At 29.7% G+C, this 21,391-nt stretch overlaps 1 protein-coding gene across 1 annotated transcript in view; it reads right to left on the bottom strand.

The window, feature by feature from the left end:
- LOC142318840 (LIM domain only protein 3-like) overlaps window positions 1-21,391 on the bottom strand; it is a 112,376-nt gene that overhangs the window by 60,797 nt on the left and 30,188 nt on the right. The gene's annotated exons all lie outside the window — the stretch shown is intronic.

Here is a 21,391-nt window from a genome sequence, read left to right on the forward strand (position 1 = left end):
CTTAAGTCCCCTCAATGATTTCATTCGATTCTAAACATTAGTGGAATGACATCGTTTAAAAATGTAATATTTTATGGAGTAAAATTAACTTTTTATAACTATATAAAATATAAGAAAAGGTAAATAGTATTATAAAAAAATTATAAAGCGGCGCTAAGGAGAAAGATTTAAAATGTTCCGTCAATTCGTTAACAGTGACATTATTTAATTTTATTTTTAATCGAGTTAATTTGGTTTTAGGTTTTAGATTCTAAAACAGTAAAACCTCAAAGTAGAGTATTTGAGTTTTTGTCATATATAAAATTCATCTCTCACCTTAAAAAATCCAGAAACAGAAAAGTTGATTTCAAATAAAACATAATTTAGTAATAAACATGTACGTACTAGTTGTACTTTGAAGTAAAAGTATAACTTAAAATAATTTTAAAATTGCTGTTTGAAATCAACAGAATGAAAATTATTAAATTAAATAAGTAATTAAGATAAAACAAATATTTTATTGTAAGTACTTCTCCTGATCTGATGCTTCAAATCAATGCTTCCTAACCTAGAGTTCATGCCAGGACTTTCAGGGATAGGAATATGTGAATAAAGTTGAATAAAAGAATAAACATTTATACATCAACTGTGTAAAACAATAAAAAAATAAAGGATGTGAAAATAATTCACCTCCTTGAAAAAGGATTGAGCAAGTCTCTTCGTTATTTAATCAAGATTTCCCGTTTGGGAGTCGGTGAAACTCCACCAAAAACTCAAACACAAGAGAGAAAAAAAAAACACATAAGAATGCAAAAAATGGTGAGTATTACCGAAACGGTTAAACTCCTAATGAAAGGTTGCAACTTTTCGTTCACAAAAAAAAAAAAAACACTAGCATGATAACCAGTAATACCGCTTTGTTGTGCACTTTTCTTCATATAAAAACTATTTTCACTATTGAATATTCATTAATTTACACGTTAACATGTTTTTTTATTTTTTCCCAACACTCAAAATGAAACCGTCATTTTTTTCTTCTCCAACAGCAAGCGGGCTTAAGATTCGCCTAAATTTCGTCAAACGGTGCAAGCTGTCAGGGTTCAGAAAATACTAGGATACATATCAAATGGTTATTATGAAAAAACTGTTTAATAAATTATACAAAAAAAAATATAATAAAATATGAATTGGATTTAATATGAACTGGATTCAGGTAGACGATTTAATTATTCATAAAGAAAGATGGCCAAGAAATTCAAGAGATGCCTATATAGTTTTGTTAGAGAAAATAAATAATCAACATGCGCTTTAACAAGATATAGTAAAAATAGCTGATATCACGACCACCAAAAAAACAATTTCATTCTAAAAGTTTTAGTTAATATTCTTTTCAGAAAATATAATTATATAAAAAAGGACATTAATAGAAACCCACCAAAAAACACTTTTAGTGTGAAGGTATTCCTTAAAAAAACATTTGTTTGCTCTGAATCCAGAGTATGCAAAGAAACTAAATGCTGCTTGCTACTCTCAGACTTTTCTAAAAAAAAAAAAAAACAACACTTTTTTGCTTCAAATACAGATAAAAAATATTTAGTAAATTAAGTCGGGAAAAAATTGAAAAATATTATGAAAATTCACTCGCCAAGGGGCAGTTACAACAACTCCTTTAAAAAAAATGCGAAAAAACGAGCAAGCTACTTAATCGTTAAGAGCAACTTCCATTAAGAGCAATATTATTTTGCTATTTATTATTTTATAATTGAAAAATAATACTGTAATAATTATAAAAAATAAATTACCCGTGGCTGAGTGAATTTTTGTAAAGTTTTCAAATTTTCCCCCGAATTCCTTTACCAAAATTTTTTTCTCTGCGTTTGAAGTTAAGAATCGTTTTTTTAGAGTAGCAAATAGTATTCAGTTTCTTTATATAATCAATGTTTTTCGGATTAGGGGCAAATAATTGATTTTTGAGTGATATCTTCACACTGTAAGTATCTTTTGGGGGTCTGTATTATTGCCCCCTTAAAGTCCCACTGTATTCCTGAACGTGGTGAGGGAGTGAACTGTGGAGGTCACAGCCCACAGGCCAATTACAGGGGAACGGGGAAGGACCCCGTTATTTTTGCCAAGAAAATTCTATGGAAGATACTTCAACGATTTCAAATATGGTATGGAGTTGTGGACCCTCAGGCCACGAAGTACCGAAAAAGCAACTGAGAAAGGGCGTCAGTTTTCCGTCAGCACCTATTTGGGCATTTATGACGTGGGTGGAAGAAATCCTCCTGGGCACCCAGCCGCTGATGTAGCCCATGGAGAACGTGGAGGCCTGAGCTGAAAGAAAATCACAAGGATTGCAACATGAAATGCACGCGGAATGTCACAAGGAAAATTAGACATTGTGAAATCAGAAATGATCCGACTTAATGTCAATCTTCTCGGTGTGAGTGAACTGCACTAGACAGACAATCGCCATTTTACCTCTGATGACTTCATTATCTACTATTCTGGTCATTACAGTATCAAAAGAAATGGTGTGACCTTCATTGGATAAGCTTACAGCTCATGCTGTGGAAGGTTATATAGTAGTAAACGACCATATTATGTCCATTCAAATTCGGGGGAAGCTGATGAATACTATTGTACAAGTGTATACACCATCCACAGCTACCGATGAAGATGAAATTGAAGGTTTTTATTCGAAAGTACGTGAAGCACTGGAACAGGTACCTAAAAGGACAAGATTTACATTATTGGGGATTTTAATGTAAAGTTGGAACTCCACATGAACAGGGCATCTGTGGTAGGTTTGGGTTAGGCGAGCGAAATGGAAGTGGTGACATACTGGTCTAGTCTTGCCAAGAACACAAATTGACCATCACTAACACCTTCTATGAACAGCCGAAACGGCGTTTACACACATGGACATCCCCAGATGGCATATACCGTAAGCAGATCGAGTTCATCTTTTGCAGTCAGCGATGGTGGCGCTCCGTTCTAGCAGTAAATACGTTTACTGGAGCGGATTGAGGCTCTGATTACGAAATATTGGTGGCCAAGTTGAAAGTCGGGGTATGTAATATCAAGAAAAATGCTGCTCAAACAGGTTTGATGTCATCGAAATTCCGCCAACATATGCCATAGAAGTGAAGAACATGTTCGAGCTGCTTAATACTGATTTAAAGCTACCTGAGAATTTATTGCAAGAATTCCAATCTAATGTCATAGAAGCCGCTTTAGAACATATACCATACAAAAAGTGTAAAAAAAGATCCAAATGGTTGACACCCGACACCATTAAAATTGCTGAAAATGAAGAGCAGCAAAAGCTGTTAGCAATAGAGATGAATTCAGGAGACTAAATGCTAATTTTCAACGTGCCGTTAGACAAGATAAGAAAGCGTATTGGGAGCAACAATGCAAGTAGCTGGAAGAGGAATTTATTAGAAGCCACAACAGAGGTCTCTTTACTCAAGTAAGACAAGTCAGAAACTCTTTCACTGCTCGCCAAGCGACCATCAAGGATAAGAACGGGAAAGACTTGACTGAGCAAGCCAATATTAAAGACTGATGGTGACAGTATGTAGAAAAATTATATGCAAACTCTTAATACGCCTCAGTCACTAGCTATAAATGCCCAATATGAGTTGGAACCATCATATTAGAAGAAGAAGTGATTCGGACTCTAACATTAATAAGTGATTCGGCTCCCAAATAACAAGGCTCGTGGTATAGATACTATTCCGATAGAACTGTTCAGACCTATTCCACCAGCAGCAATCACAGCATTATGTCATAAAATCTGGGAAACTGGCACATAGACAACTGATTGAAAAAGATCTATTTTCATCCCATTACTAAAGAAAGGTGACGCTCGTGTCTGCTCAAACTTCCGGATCATAGCCTTGATCTCCCATGCAAGTACGATCTTACTGAAGGTCATCCAGAACCGTCTCAAATCAACCACTGGTGTCCAGCTACCAGATGTCCAAGTTGGTTTTCGACGTGGTCGTGGCATCTGTAACCCCATTGCGAATTTGCGTTGGATTTGAGGGGAAGACCCACGAATATCAAAAGCTCAACTATCTATGCTTTGTCGACTATTCCAAAGCATTTGATTGTGTTGATTACAAGAAGCTGTCGGACGCCTTACCTGAACTGGCGCCTTACATGCCAGTTAACAAAGCAGTTTTAGAGCGGGTCAAACCAGCCACGTCTCTTGAAGGCAAAATACTTCGCCTTAAGCTCTCGTACTTCGGACATATCATGCGGTCAAATTTATTAGAAAAATCAGTGATACTTGATACGGTCAGCGGTAAAAGGAGACCTGGCCGCCAAAGAATCCGTTGGCTTCATGCATTAACGCTGACACAGACATGGCCATGAAACAGCTGAAAGAAGCAGTCAACGACAGAAACGAATGGAGAAAACTTGTCCATAGAATCGCCAAAGGTCGGAAACGACTGAATTGATGGATGGTAGCAAACTCATCAGTCAACATTTTTTTTTATATCATTATGTTTTTGTGATGAGGTTATTCACTACCATTCGAAATGATTGAAATTATTTTTTTGGTAGTGGTGATATTTTTTTTTTAGCAATATTATTCATTATCTATATCCACTAAAGGAAGCGTCACGTAAGGAATATTTAAATTTGAATTAATTTTTTTTACTTATTATAGAATATAGTAACAGCCTGCATCAACTATTTCTTCTCCTATCCTAATTCCTAATTATGTCATCGTTTTAGTATATATAAATTGATATGTATGAATATATATATACATATACATATATATTTGTGACAGAAATTACCTGTTTTAATGTTCACTAATGTTTCAAAAGAAAAGGATGAGCATCATCTTCAGTTTTACAATTCGTACTTTTTTTTAAAATAAATAAAATATAACTTATTACAAATTAACAACCATTCGGTTACATCGTACAATAAAATGGATTTAGGTCACTTGATTTAATCTTTATAAATGATGATGATGATTACTATTAATAAAAAATAATAATAAATCACAAAAAAACATTCTTCTAAAATTTGATTACAGTGAGGCAACATTTAATGACATAATTATATTTTTCTTACTGATTTGTCTTTCACGAGTGAATCAATTAGTAGTTCTTACATGAATATAAATAAAGTACGAAATAAAAATAAATGGTGTCTTCTCCCTGTAGGGCGTGTGTCTTACATAAGGCAATAAATTCATGAAAACTGGTCGGAAGAAAGTCAGTCGCTCAAACAGATAAAAAAATATACATTTGGTTAAAATAATTAAATAGATTAATTATTTACGGGGAGTAGCAGTAGAAAAGTAGAAAAAAAATTAATGAATTTTCGCCTAAAGACTTTTTATAGATTATTAAATAAAAATGAATGAATTTGTATTATAAGATCTGTTATATTTCTATAAGATTTGTGTCTGTATAACAACTAGAACCGGCAACCCAGAAAGGGTCGGATCTGTACTAGTTGGATTATTTCTCTCGGGAATATTTCTGCTGTGCGAGGATTGAATAAAAAGCATCGTAATAACGGAAACGCGATGCTCGAACGCAGTATTCGATCATATAACGGCGCCGGCGTGGAATAAGGAGCGTCGACAATCAGAAACCCAATTTCTGGACACAATGAAGGCAATTATTTTTGCAGGGACTAGCATTGTCAACTGGTAAATTGCCCTCCCGAGCTGTTTAATTCATTTCAACCCCTGCCACCCTCGGAAGGGGTGGCCTCCCTCGAATTAATAGAATTTGTAACTAGTTCTCTCTCTGCTCGAGCCCTGTTTCTCTTCTAATGTACTTACAAAACTGTAGTCTGAACCTTCAGTTTCTATTGTTTGAAACATTTAAATGAGAAGAACGCTTTTACCATCTTTCTTAATTATTTTTCGACCTCTAAAATGACTTTTTATACCGTATTTATTTTTTGTTCTTTATAAATTATTCATTTTAATTTTATGAAAACGATGGTGCCAGCAGTTTCAATTTTAATTTAACAATTGTAATTTAACTGATAAATCTTTTGGAAAATTTTAATTAAATTCCTGAAATAACTGACATTATGAAGTCCTTCCTTCTAAAATAGATACTACTGACTGTACTGCTGTATAACAAAATTTAATGTTGTGTTACGTTGTTTGTAAAACTACAATGAATAAGCGGACATTCTTTTTTTAGTTCGAATCAACATAACTAATTAACTGAGCATAACAAACAAATGCGATGAAATTAATTTAGTGCTTCGTAGAAGAGAGAGATAGGCTATAATAATACAATATTACGTATCACCTTATTTCGTAGCACATAAAAAAAGTTCAACTGAAGAAGAATATCCAATTCAAGTTTTTTACTCGGATTAAATTTTTACTTAATCACGATTAGAAAAAAAAATCAAGATTATCTAAGAGAGACAATCGGATAAAATTATAGTACATAAAAAATAATTATAAAGTATTTTTTTTATCTAGCTATATGAGAAATAAAAATTACTTATAAACTGAAGAATAAAACAAAAATAAATAATCAGAATTATTTTTTTTCATATTTAGTTTTTATTTTACAAGAAAAATCAGGCTAATTAAAAAATTGACAGGAAAAAATAAATTCATAATACGATGAAATCAATAAAATAGTAATTGCAACAAAGAAAGACGACGTCGTCGGTGTTATCGAAGGAGAAGGGTGATTGAGGATAAAAAGTTTGGGGAAAGAGTAGAACTAAATTAGTAATACAGACAACAAGGCTAATTCCGTGTTTTGTTTTACTAAACCGTTAGAAGATCGATCAGTTTAAATTATCTATTTTAATTAAAAATTGATAAATTTATTTTAATTAATTCAGAAGTAAAATTTTTCACTGTTTACAGAATGATGTAGTAAAAGAACGTAATCATTTTTTGAAGCGTTTCCTCCGCCTCTAAAAATAAAACTTTTTCTCGTTTCCGACAGAACTGAAAATTATACGGAAAAATTTATAATTCATATCAACAAATTAAATTTAAATCGTAGTCGTTATACCGGTAAAAAACTGAAAAATAATTAAACAATCTTAATGTATAAATTATAAGAGATGAATAATATACCTAACTTATAAAGTATATATCAAAAACTACGGTAAATAAAATTAATTACAATCTATGAAATTATATACTCGTAGTTCAACTGACAGATTTTTATCACAACCGGAGCAAAAAATTTAATCTCTTTCCACTTCATAGTAAATTAAAGAAAAATAAATAATTAATTACAACTCACTAATAAAGAAACGGGAACAATGTTTCTGAATATACCTAGCATTTATACAGAACATAAAATTTACCTTCTTCCCAATAATAAAAAAAAATTCTATAATGATATTTACTTTCTTATACGTAACAAAATAAAAAACAGTCCAAATTTAATTGTTAAAGTAGTAAAATTCAAAACCAGATGAATTAAGAAAAAATGCAACTTTAAAGTACGGAATATTATTATTATTTCCTTATTTTTATTTTTTTAACCGACGAACAACTAAAAGATTGTTATGGTCTGAAAAAAAAAAATCAAAAAAATAATATGTACTATTACACCAAACTACAGAAAACATTTACAAAATTTCGAATTAAGGCTGAAAAATACATAAAATAATAAACTTTTTATGCGCAACATAAAACAAATTAAAACAACTTTATCCTATTTTTCAAGTATGTCGATTTTTTATTGTTACTACAAATTTTCAAAATTTCTGAATTATTTTTACCATCAGTAACACTATCCTTAATTGCAACAAATGGTCGACCACATTAGTCACACCTCTCTCCCTGTTTCTGTAAGCATTGTAATGTTCCATAAACCTTGAAAGGCATTCAAGTAATACAGTCCCAATCATTCCAGTAATGGCAATGGAGTTGTGTTGATATTAAAAATTTTGTGGTTGTTAGTGTGTTTGTTTTCTAAATTAAAAAAAAAAAAAAAATGTATTTGTTTGATGTAATTATAGAATTGTGTACCGATTGATGATGATAATAAATAACCCAGCAATTGCGACTCCTCCGGAAAAGGGGACGCATTGCTCCCTCCTTATAGCTAGTGCCCCGTTGTGGCGTATTCCTGCTAGCCTATTAAAGAGTTAGCACCGAAAGGACTTCAGTGGACGGTCTGAAGGGGAATTACGTCGGGAGGACAGGCTTTATAAGCCTAGCCTTCCGCGGTCGGCCCATGAAATGGGTTCGATAACGCTGGTTTAACAACGGATTGGAATGCAATTAAATCCGTCTTAAATTCACTAAAATAATAATAGACAAAACTTGAAAAATTAGATCCGAGATTAAAAAAATAACCTTTTAAAAAACAAGCCCGATTAGAATGATCCAGCAGCAAGGGACTCTGTCCAGGTTCTGCGATAAAGTAGGGAGTAATAGACTCCTGCCAACTTTGCATTCCATTCCATTCCATGATGATGATGCGGGATCCTGCAAAAATCGACTGTTGGCATTCGTTTTTTTTAGGTTTTTCTGTTACTGTGTTTTGGTGGTTAAATTTCTATTTTTTGAATATATATAAACAGACACTTGTTAGGAGTGTAAAAGGCTCCCGCCAAAACGAAACAACTGAAAACTCACAAAAATTCATACTATTTAAATTAAGAAATTTAAAAGTAGTTTTGTTGATTTCCGCCATACCATCATAAGAAATACTGCGGAAAGTGTGTATTAGGTTGAATCTCTAACGCGATGCTGGACAACTTACAGTTAAGAAGAATATGAAGAAGCGGAAGTTATCTAAGAAGCATCACTCGATGACAAGGCGGGAATCGTGCGTCAACATGCTGAGCTCCAAATGCAGACGGATAAGGATTACTTCTTCATAGCAAAAATCTCGTATATTACATGATAATAAAAAAAACTTTAATGTGTCGATGCTTGTTTCTACAATGGTCACGCAATCGCTCTGTCGCATTACTCACAAGACATTTCAAAATAAGGAGTAGACCTACAATACAGTCATTTCATCACACATTTCTTCTAAGAAGGATGGGCGAGTTCATAGTACAATTGTGGTTACAATACTTTATGTCTGTTTGTAAACGTACACATCTTAATGAAAAAATTATATTTTTGAATCTGATAAAATTAATTTATCTATTTTATAATAATCTGAAATTAACAAATAAATAGACCTTTATTATAAAAGAAGTGGGACTCAGAAATTTCATAAAAAAATGTAGGTAATTAAAATATATAGACGCCGATAGCTACGGATTATCCAGATGTCCCATGATACACGGGATGTGGACAAACGGTTTTGTATTGTAAATGTGTTTTTTCTAAAAATGTCAAGATGAACACTCTTCAATGGATAGCATTTCTCATTCGAATCTTTAAAACATTTAACAGAATCAATCTCCCCTACATGATAGCTATACCGAATTATGTTCTTCCTTATATGGTTTACGGATTAAAAAATATATAGTTTTCATAAAAATAGTAGTTTCACAATGTTTTACTCTACTTTTCAATTGAAGCCGTATATATATATGAAGTACATTTCCCAGTAGAAAGAGATGCCTTAACTTGTTGCTCAATACCACTATTACCTTAATGGATGCGATACATGAAAAGCAACTTAGGGTACAAAAGACATTACTCAATGATGTATTCTTCGAAAATAATATTTTGCTCACTGTTTACACTGCCACTAAATAAACAGTATAAAAGTTTGCTAACATTTGAATGCCATTTGTATTTTGGTCGCTTTGGATACACTGATGTGTTATAAAATAGTTGGTTAACTGAAGATTTGCAACGCAAACACTTTATTCCATATTTTGTTAATATGTTAGGCACTATAAAATACTTATTCTAGATCGAGGATGTGCGTACGCGCGCCTGTGTGCGCGCGCGCGCGCGTGTGTGTGTGTATATACCTGCGTTCCAGAATGAGGAAGAATGCAGTTGAGGGGCTTACAAATAACAGAAGGTTTTCTTTGCTTACATAATTTTGTGCCTTTATTTTTAAAAAAATCTGAAATCTATAATCTGAGGAGATTCAAAGATGTATTGTTATTACAAATTTCCAAAATTTCTAAACTATTCTTACAGTCAGTAACATTATGCTTACATTGCAACAAATGGTCGGCCGCATTAGACACACCTCTCTTCCTGTTTCTGTAAGCATTGTAACAGTTGAACAACTGCTCGAAATGAACGTTCATTTGTTAATATTTAACTTTACAAGAACCGTGCATTATAACAGTTATACTAAGTTTACTTCAACTATAAGATTAAATGAATCTTATATTTAAATTTTTCATCAAACATGTGCGATTATGATTAAGTAAAAATGCCAAAAAAAAATCCATAACTGTTTAAACATGGCATGTTAAGGTTGCATGAAGAAAAAAACACAAGTTTACCTTACAGTTAATGCTACGAAACAAATAATCAATTGAAAGAATAAATGAATTATTTTCAAAAAGAAAGAAGACGAAGAAATCATAAGATATCGTGACGTCATTATTTCTCATGATCTTCTTGACCAAAAATGGGGTTAAAAATTGTTTGAGCTTAGATTATTTGTTCAATTATTTGTATCTAGTGTGCAACACATATACTTAGATTTTGACATAATAAGAATTCAATGATTTATTAATTTATTAAAATATCATGACTATTAAATTATTTTTTTTTGTTGTGATAATTTTATCCGTAACATTTTTAGAATATTATTTTGTACAAGTATATTTAAAAAAAATTGCTTTAAAGATAAGTTTATTTCAACCCTTTTTGAATAAATTTTTTTTTCGCTAGTAGAATATTGATTTACAATCCACCGTTTCCTTTTCTTTATATTGTTTTTCACTGAATTAGACAGAGCGTTCAAACCGGTTTAATAAACATTGGTGCCATATTTGTGTTTACAGTATCAATAAATTTTTTCTGCGAAACTATTATTTGTTATTAAAAAAAATTCCAGGTTTCGTTATCATAACTTTAGAACTAAGTACTTTCTTCTAAACTTATAACTTTATATTTTTTTTTATTTATAAAAATACGACTTATTTTAAAAATAAAATCGTACAGAAATCGGTTTTCAAATTTATTGATTCAACGGAAGAAAAGGATTCATAAAAATTTTCAAGGTTACTTTTTTATTTAATACGAGTTTATTACATTAATCTACGACTTTTATAGATTTAAAGTGGAACATGATGAGTAAGATTTTACAATATATCATAAGTAAATAATTTTAACAAACTCTAAGAAACGGATAGGAGTAATGTAATTCGGTCGAATACCTTATTCTGCGTTACTCTACATTTTTTCAATTAACGACATAATCTTATAATAAAAAGTTAACTGTTAACCCAGCGTTTGTTATAGAAGTTAATAAGAAACGACATTACAAGCTTATTATAAATTTTTTTTCATAACAATACTGCTAATAAGAGGTACTAGAAATAACCTTTATATTCTTTTAAAAAGATTCTTTTTACCAGTTAGAGGTAATTTTGTTTGTTAGTTACTTTCTTTTGTGATGTTAGAACCAGCTTCATACAGTTCATTCGGTCGGTTGTAACGAACAATGTAAGGGAATGTTGGGTCCAGAAAGCGACTAAATTAGGAACGATTGTGTGTGTCTGAGGGAGACCGAGTCGGACGTAATTCGATATCGCAGTGGTGCTGGTGGTGAACAGTAGCGAGAGCAAAATTCCAAAAGTGCTCCGATATAAATCAAGAATCGCTTTTTTAAATTAGTTCTCTGATTAGAGAGGGGTTCACCGTGATTGCAGGCACAATAGAATTCAATTAACCCCGCCCCATTGTGGACCTCGTGGGAGGGGACTCAGAATTTTGATTGTCCCGCACCGCTTCAGTAACCGTGAACAGCGTTGACGACGATGCTGTTGAAAATTTTCTCGGCCTTCCATTGTTTGTATGAACATCGTTACCTATCTACTATATTTTATAATAATGAAATTAATTTTTCCTCGCTACCTAAGTGAAAAATGTTCATAAACCTTGAATATGAAATGAATTTAATTAATTATTAAAATTGTTTCATTTTTCATTAATGAAATATTAATTTAAAAACATTATCAAACTGATTTTGTGTGTGTGTGTGTGTGTGTGTGTGTGTGTTAGTGTACAGGTTAAAGTTTTCTACGAAAGAGTGTAGATAATATTAATAAAATTATTACTATTTTTTAAAAATTAATTCAGTTTTGACTAAAAAAAAGCAGCATACCAATAAATAACAGATCTAAAAAAAGCAATCAGTCCTCAGTACCGTAAGTAATAAAGGTATAAGCTAATGAATAGGAGATATCGAGTTTGGTTTTTGGAAAGTCTTTCCATTTAAATATTCTCTGTCTATCTCTTCCTTGGTCTTCCACTTATTCTGGTAACTACTACAACAAGCTTATTTATCATCCTACACTTGCACCTGTTTGTCCCTTCTTAAAAACATTACTTATAACAGTTAAAATTTCCTTCACGAATATCATCTCTGTTACTCTAATAATTCTCCTTGTCCTCTAATATATGATTTTATAATCCTAGTAACTGCAAATTATTTCAACGTTTTCATCTCAATCACGTCTAATTTCTGGTCGTGCTTTCTCACTCTGTATATATCGTTACTTTACTCTCTCACTACAATCATATTCAGGTTTCCTTTAACGTTTTATTTTTAATTAAGTACCACGACATCCTTTTCCATTTCATTTAATCACGCCTACAAATTTCTACAGTATTTCCAAATCAAAATCTCAGTTTCACGACAAAATCGACTGCAGATACTTAATGGTATTCATTTTCTTTAAAAACTCATATCTATTCATTTATAACATCATTTATTTAACATCATACCATTAAAAATTATTATACAAGATTCCGAAAATTTAAACCCACAAGCAATAATAAATATATAAAGAAACGACTCGCACATTTATTTATTAATTCATAAATTACATAAAACCTGAAATAACGGTGAATATTTAAATGTAGAAAAACATAACTTCCAATATATATAAACCTGAATAAAACGTACACGTATATACGGAATAGATTACTATTGTACACACACAAACCCACACACACACACACACACACACACACACACACACTATATATATATATATATATATATATATACACACAGAGAGAGAGAGAGGGAGATTAATTTTTTAGTACGAAAAAACATAAAAAATATGTTTAAATATATGTATAATACATTAATATAAATAAATATATATATATATATATATATATATTTCTCCAGAATGAATTATTCTATTTTTACAATACTAAAACTAACTTGAGCTGCTAAAAGAAAGATACGTACAACCAAAAAACCCGGCAACACTATCGACTATTGGGCTTTGTTCCGTGATACTGAAGCGCTGAGATTCAAATGAAAATGAAATGTATTACCTACTTCATCAAAGTTTAAAAGTAAATTTGACACAATTACTGTTGCATACCAGGAAAATTCTTGTAGGATCATGTATAGGAAAAAAGGGGTATTACCCAAGCATTATTATTCATCTACACAAAGAAAATAAATTATTTTAAAATTAAACGGAAAATAACAACTTCAATGTACTCATGTATCACCTTTCATTTTACCTAAGACACGTCACTGATATCAGATTATACTTTATTTACCTCATGGATAGTTAAGTATTTTAACCAATTACTAAATTATCTTTATTAAGTTTCAATTACAAAAAGTATTTGTGAAATTAGATTTTATATACTGTATGTAATTTTATACGTTGGTATAAACGAAGAGATAGAAAGAAAACCAGTTATTTAAAGTTTATATTTTACTATGAAACATTAACTTCTCATTCATGCAACTCCACCACATAAATCTTTCGTTCAATTTCCAATATGTTTATAAAAATAATGGATACACATTTTAAAATAAATAATGATAAAACATAACAGTAGAAGTTGGAAAATAGAAAATAACTGCAATCATGAATCGTTTTGGCTGGAAGATAATAACAGTTAAAAAAAAATATATATATAAAATGTTATAAAACTAATGTAACTAGAACAAGTAATACAAAAAGTCAACGATCCACTAGGGCGAGCTGAAGCCAAACGTAATAGAGATTTTGAGGCTTAGAGAAGTCCCTGTAATGCAAACTTCCGCCTTATACCGTAGTTCCGTTACGTATTACAATGTGTAAATCCAACGTGTCATTTTATTCTCTTTATCAAATAATGAATTTATGCAGCAAAAAGTGATCCTTATTCAAGCTTAATAAATTAAATTAAAAAGTTGATTATTTTAAACCATTATTGATTAAGTTAAATTAAATTTTGACAAGAAGCATTTCAAAATTACCGAGGAAAAAATAAAATCTAAAAAAAATAAAATTTTTAATTTTATTTATTTATTATATGCCAAAAATATTCCCACTTTTACTTACAGAGTGACATTTTGGATAAACATAAACAATTAAGAATATGAGCTTTCTGGAAAAAATACATTTATATATATTATTAAATAAAAACAAAATAAAATATAAATAGTAATTAAAAATAACAGTCCTTGGAAAAGAAGTAAGTTCATTGAATCATAAATATCCGTTATATAAATAATAATTAAAGCCAACCAACCAAAATAAAACCAAACAAAACTTAACTAAAATAAAACTAAACAAAGCTTAACTAAATCTATTCATTCAAAATAAAAAGCGAAGCTTTAAAATATATCCAAAACATTATAGAAATACAGAAATTTTCTTTATTAATAGTAGTTAGAAGTACAAATATCCTTATTTTAATACCCTGAGGTATTGATTTCTTGAAATAGTGTGTTCTTATAAACAATATACAGATTGGCGTAGGAGTACTCATTATTCAAAATATTAAGAAAGACCATATTCGATTACATTTAATGATATAACTATTTTCTCTAACAGACAGTTTGATAATGTAATGATTGGAAAGTCGTATTTGGGGCACAATTCTAGTAACTTGAAATATCATTCACATTTTAACATATTCCTAATGTCCGCCACCTAGGAAAGGAAGTGTTATAAATCTTACTATAACGAGAAAATTCAAGCAGCACTTCATCCTTTGAATAATACTGCGTTTCAATGTAAAAAAAAAATTTTTTTGATAGAAGAATTTGTACTTTTGAGTGTATTATCCACGTTATGTTTCTGAAGTAAAATATTCACCTGAGAAACCAATTGTGTTTTAACCAAGCATCAGTTGTATATTGTATCCCCCTATTAATCTGTTAAAATAAATTCGAGTCAACCCTGAGTTCCTCATATGCACTACAGTTTTAATCCATTTTAATGTATGTTTAATGATGTGTAAAACAATATGAGTACGCCAAATGCTGTCTTAAAAATATAATGAGGAGTATTTCTTTGGGAATATTTAAGTTTCATCAGCTCATCACATTTTTAAATTAGTTCAGAACATTATTTATGTGATTCTAAAAATATGAACAAAAAATAAGAAAGATACACTAGAAATTAAAAATAATACATTTTAACAGAAAATAAAGGAGAATATAAGAAAAATAATGTTTAAACATGACACTCGTAATTTATGTCCACGGTTAGATTTTTGTGTATTAAATTTCTTTTTTAACTGAGCTTTTTCGTTTTATTCTGCTAATTAATGATTATAACTCGGACCATTTATTCTGGTTTTGGATAAAAAAGTAGCTTATTGTGGTATTCATTTAGATATGTTTTTAAATATATCTCCTTCTTTCGAACCTAAGAGATGTGCTGAAATGTAGATATAATAGTTATAAATCAAATTTTCAATCAAAAATCGCGTCAGTTATCTATATTTTGAAGTTAAATTTGGGAGATGGAATTTGTATAGATTTCAGGCTATCGCAAACCGTTTTAAATAGGGCTGAAAAGGAAAATGAACAGTCTTTACAAAATTTGTGTATTGATAACTGCTATAGAGATGAAAATTCTTCTTCGTTGTATATTCTCTGTTTTATTTAGCGTTGGTGTGGACTTTTGATGGAGACAAAAAATAGAGAAAATTGAAAATTTTAAAGATTTGGCTTAAGATATTAAAGGTTAAGAAACTTTTAAAATCTCGACATCATGGGAAAACAGAAACAGATTTTATTTGTTGTGTATTACATTCGGAAGCAAAACCGCTGGAGAAAAGAGATCTTGGTTGGAGAAACATTTTACGGCGTAAAGATCAAACAACTTAATTTTCTATAACTTTCACAAAAACAAATCCAGAACAGTGATCAATAAAGTAATTACTGATTGCTGATCCGGAATCGATATACATTGTGAGAAAAAGGTTGAAGTCAGATTTACGAAACATAAGGAGAAGTCGTTGGTTTGCTTATCTGTAAATTTTTCTCAAGCTTTTGATAATCCGAAATTATAAACCCTGAAGTTGTTTGCTCATCAAAACAAAAAAAAGAATAAATTCTACAGTGGATATCGATAAGAAAAATTAATGAAAGATTATGAAGATTTAAATTGAAAGAGAAGCCGTTATAATGGAAAGGCACCTCAGCTAAAAATACATTTTTTCGCTTCTAATTCACTGGAGTAAAAACTCCAAAAAAGCAAAACTATATTTCAAGAAAAAATTGAAGTCCTTCCAATTTTCGAAGCCTGTTACCGGTCATTCTTGTTTGATTTTTGTCATAATAAAAGTTTAGGATCTTCTGGAAAAAACTTCTATTTATTAAATAATTTCTGATCCGGTTAGATACTTTTTTAACAATCTGTCTATCCAGTTTAAGATGGTATTTAAAAAAATCATTTATCAGTTCTTCTAGGAGAATCCAAAAATTGTTCTTTAAATGCTGTGGTCGGTCTTTACCAAACACAATCTTTTTCTTAGGCTCCTAATTAGTTTGCAGTTTTAGTCAGTATTATGATAATTCTGCGCGCAGGTCCAAAACCATGTTTTCTGGGCAGAAAATTAAAATATTTATTTTTCTCTACCTTAACTTACATAAAATCCTTGAATATGTTGTAATGAACGTAAATAAATCGAATTATAGAAGCAAATATTTCATTGTTTAATCAATTGTTTTTAATTATATTCATAAATCCCCTGACCAGATAAATTTCAGTATAAAATGAAATAACATAAACATAGATTATAAAGATGCTTGAATTGATTGTTGAAAATTATGTGAAAATGCATACTATAAAGAAACAAAATTGAATAAAACGCAGAAGTTGTGTGTGGGTTTGGATAATCAAAAGTACTTTTTAATTTTCCGTTTCTAATCAATAAATTGTAACATAAAATTTTTATGATTTATAAGTCAATATCTAAATACCGTCATTATAGCTAATTAAATAACACATTCTCAGAGTAAATGAATTAATATATCTACACAAAGAAGTAAGTGAAATGACTTGATAATATTATTATTTAATCATTTACTTAATATGTCTAATTTAAATATATTAAAAGTCTATAATAAAACATTTAATGTATTTTAATCAACATTTCATTACGACACAGCAGTTTACAAGTTAACTTTTTACTAAAAATACAATTCTTTGATATTTTATCTATATTATCTATTTTAGATATTTAACGTATAAATGTAAACATAAATAATTATCGATACAGATTACAAGTTTTTAGTTATTTACATAAATCATAAAGTATAATATTGTAGTAAGTAATAAACTTATAATTGAAATAAAATCATATAATAATATTTATAGATATAAATAATGATGCGCATTATTTAGATATTGGAATCTTAAACATTTAACTGATAGTTAAAACTTAAATAAAAAAAATAAAAAAGATCTATAATGCAAATACTCTTCAAACTAAATCTATTAAATTAAGACAGAATAATTCTTTTAAAGTAAATTTATTCGGTATTAAAACCATAAATTTAGTTAATAAAATGATGCAATGTACTGAAAAACAAAGGTATTGAATCAACTATATTGCTTTAATGTTGTATATACTCAAAACAACATAGATAAAACCCCTCCTCACAGGAAAGTAAGAAAAGTGAATCAAATGGAGAGTAAAAGAGATGAAGGGAGAGAAGAAACGGTGGGAAAAGAGAGAGTATGATGAAGTAATCCAGGGGTGGAAGAGCAGGAGAGGGAGAAGCAATTTCAGGTTGAAAATTGAAAATGGATCTGAGCGCCTGATAGTGACAAAGTTTCTGGATCCTGTTTGCCCACTCTCAATTACAGTTAGTAATGGGCAAACATCATTACTAGCTGTTACGTAATGGCACATCAGGGCTTACGTACTACCGACTGGGCTTACCGGTCTCCCGTAAGGAAACTAACAAACTAACTTCAAAATCTTAAATTGAAGTAGGACTTGCTTGCAATCCGACAGCAGACATTCCAGCAAATATCAAAGCTAAATTAAATTCTTTATAACGCTTTTATCTTTCTTACAACACATCCTACTCAACGAAATTACTTTATTTTGTTCAACTTTATTCAGGGCTTCCCCAAATAATACATTACAAAATTAATTTACTCTTATAAAAACAAACAATTGATAAAAAAATGATAATAATAGTAAAATGGTACTACGCTAAATTTTAAATATTAATTTTTTAACGTAATACTTTATTACTTTCAAATTTTTTCATCGTCACGTTCATTTATATCGTTAAATTATTATTTCTTAAAAAAAAAGAAAAATATTTTATTTTCAACCTCCAATCGAATAATGTAACATTTACGTCATAGGTTTTTAAACATTGTCTTCTATAATAACTTGTCAAAAGAATTGTAAAATTAAACTATCCGTGTTTATGAATATGCAGTTAAAAAATAATAATATAATAAAGCAAATGATACAGTTTTTATTGCCACTATAGAATGTTTTTTTTTTTTTTTTTTTTTTTTTTAATTTACATATCTGATGTTTTAATATAGTGATCACCGAAAAATATAAATTTTTTTTTGAAAACGATGGTTTTTTAAGAAATAAATTATACACTTTCTAGGAATAATTAAGTACAGAGAATTCTTGTAACTGTGTGTTTATGCACGCGGGTGCGTCACAAATTTTTACTCTTTTTTTAAAATGGGCAGGTTTAATAAGAGATTTCGAGATTTTATCAGTATGAAGTCTCTCCAATCAATGTTCCTGAATGTCAGAAAATAATGCAGAAGTGCTTTAAAGTAAAAAAAAACGACTTTTTCAATAATTTTATCAAAATTGGTAGAACGTGTTAAAAAAAATTAATATTCTCGTAGAGTAATAAACGTATTTCAATTTTATTAACATTTAAAAGAACATTTAAAAAAAATATGAGAATTTATTTTTAAAAAATATGCAAAAAAAAAATGGATTAAAAAGAATGGATTAGGATTAAAATTTCAAATTTTTACGATAAATGTTGATAGGAGATTCAAAATCTGTTATGGAGATTTTAGTAAAAAAATAAATTCCGTGCAACATTAAACATGATAAAAATTTATCAAAACTCAAAAAGGTCTATGTGGAAATAAATTTAAAGGTTAAAAATTTGAAATAATATACAGAAATAAACCCGCCTGGTTAGTCTAGTGATTAAACTCGTCATCGCAGTCAGCTGATTTTCGATGCCAAGAGTTCTAAGGTTTGAGGCCTTGTAAAGGCAGCTGCTTTTACATGAATTTCATTGCTAGGCTGTGGATACCGGCATTCTTTGGTGATTGGATTTCAATTAACCATACATCTCAGGAGTAGTCGACCAGAGTCTGTTTACATGTAGTCTGTTCCAGACTACATGTTTACTGGAACATTTACACTTACATTGCTTTACATCTGCAGCTATGTCAAGCCTGTAGCAGTAATTGCATTTGCTCACACACAGACATACACACGTACACATACATTATATATATATATATATATATGTAGAGAGAGAAAGAGAGAGAGAGGAGACCCGGCAGTAGTTGGAAAACTGGTTGAAGAAATATATACAGTCTTTTTTTTTCAAATTATGCTGAACATTATATTTAAGTGATAAAAGCATAGTTGAAAATATAGATATATAACTGTTACAAAAATATATACAATTTTATTTAAGTTATAAAAGTAATATTTGAAAAATTGAGCTTTGAAACATTGCTTAAAAACTGATCGTGACTATTACGCAAAAACACAGTTTTTATTCATATTCGGTCAGATTAATAATTAATCTGATTAAACTAACCACCATGTATTCATCAGTATTTGCCGTAAAATGTTATAAAAACTGTATTACAATATTATAGGTCTTCCGTAAAAAAATTAAGGGTACATCAGCTTTGCTTATAATTGATTTTCTGCGCCGAAGTTATAGTTTATTTGTTCTTTGAAATTCAATTAACGGCAATACGTCAGCAATAATATTACGCGAAGTGACTGCCAATGTATGTTTAATCATAGAAACTATTGTGATACCATAATTTATTAATTTTACCTTGACGAGAAATCGAGAAATTGGCGATAATTACATCATCACTGATCAGTTGTTAAGGACGACTATTATATAATAGTAATAGGTTAATAGTAATAATTGAACATAGGTTCTACGTTCAAATCCTAGGAAACATACATTTTTTTATAGCCTGATTTGAATACCGTTGTTAATGTTTTTCAGTTTTTGGGCTTGAATTAATGGTATTTTCGCCACGATGGTAGGTTCGATATCGATGAACTTTAATTAGGTTTGCATGATATGGTTTTCCAATTCTAAGAAAACTTTATATTAAAATCAATAATCAACACGCAAGATTAGCATGATGAAAGACCAAATGTTCAATAATAACGTAGAATGGAATCAAAGTCGATGCAATTTTATAATAATAAATTTTGTTTGAATCCGAATATCAGTATTACCGGTGTACTTTAAGATTAAATTAACGCTAACGCCTACTCTGAGCCAAGACATGATTAATTATTTTTTATTAAATCGATCGATAATCGTTGCGTAAAATATCGTAGTGAAAACAAAAAAAAAAAAAGTTTAATAAATATTTTTAACAACGAAATATATTTAGGAACAATTAGAAAAAAAAAGTAATTTGATTTAGATTAAATTAATTTTATAGCGTAAGTAAATAAACAAAAATAATTATTCATATTAATTAACTATTTACATTTCATGGAATAATTTGTTTTCTGATAAATTATTTAGGCCTAAATTAAAATAAATTTTAATTAAGTCCTTCAAATAAAACAAAAAAAAAAAAACAAAGAATATCTCTATGAACAAAATTAAAAATAATAACAATAGCAATAGTTATTATAATAGTAATAATAAAAATAACAAAAACAACGAAGTGATTAATTTTAATTATATTCATATATGAAAATTAAATTAATTAGGATGCATGAGTGTTCCATTTTAATAAGTAAATACCAATTAAAATTTTATATGATGATTTTGAAAATTTGCAAAAAAACATG

This window comes from Lycorma delicatula, chromosome 2, assembly GCF_047948215.1.
Source record: "Lycorma delicatula isolate Av1 chromosome 2, ASM4794821v1, whole genome shotgun sequence".
Lineage (NCBI taxonomy): Eukaryota > Metazoa > Arthropoda > Insecta > Hemiptera > Fulgoridae > Lycorma > Lycorma delicatula.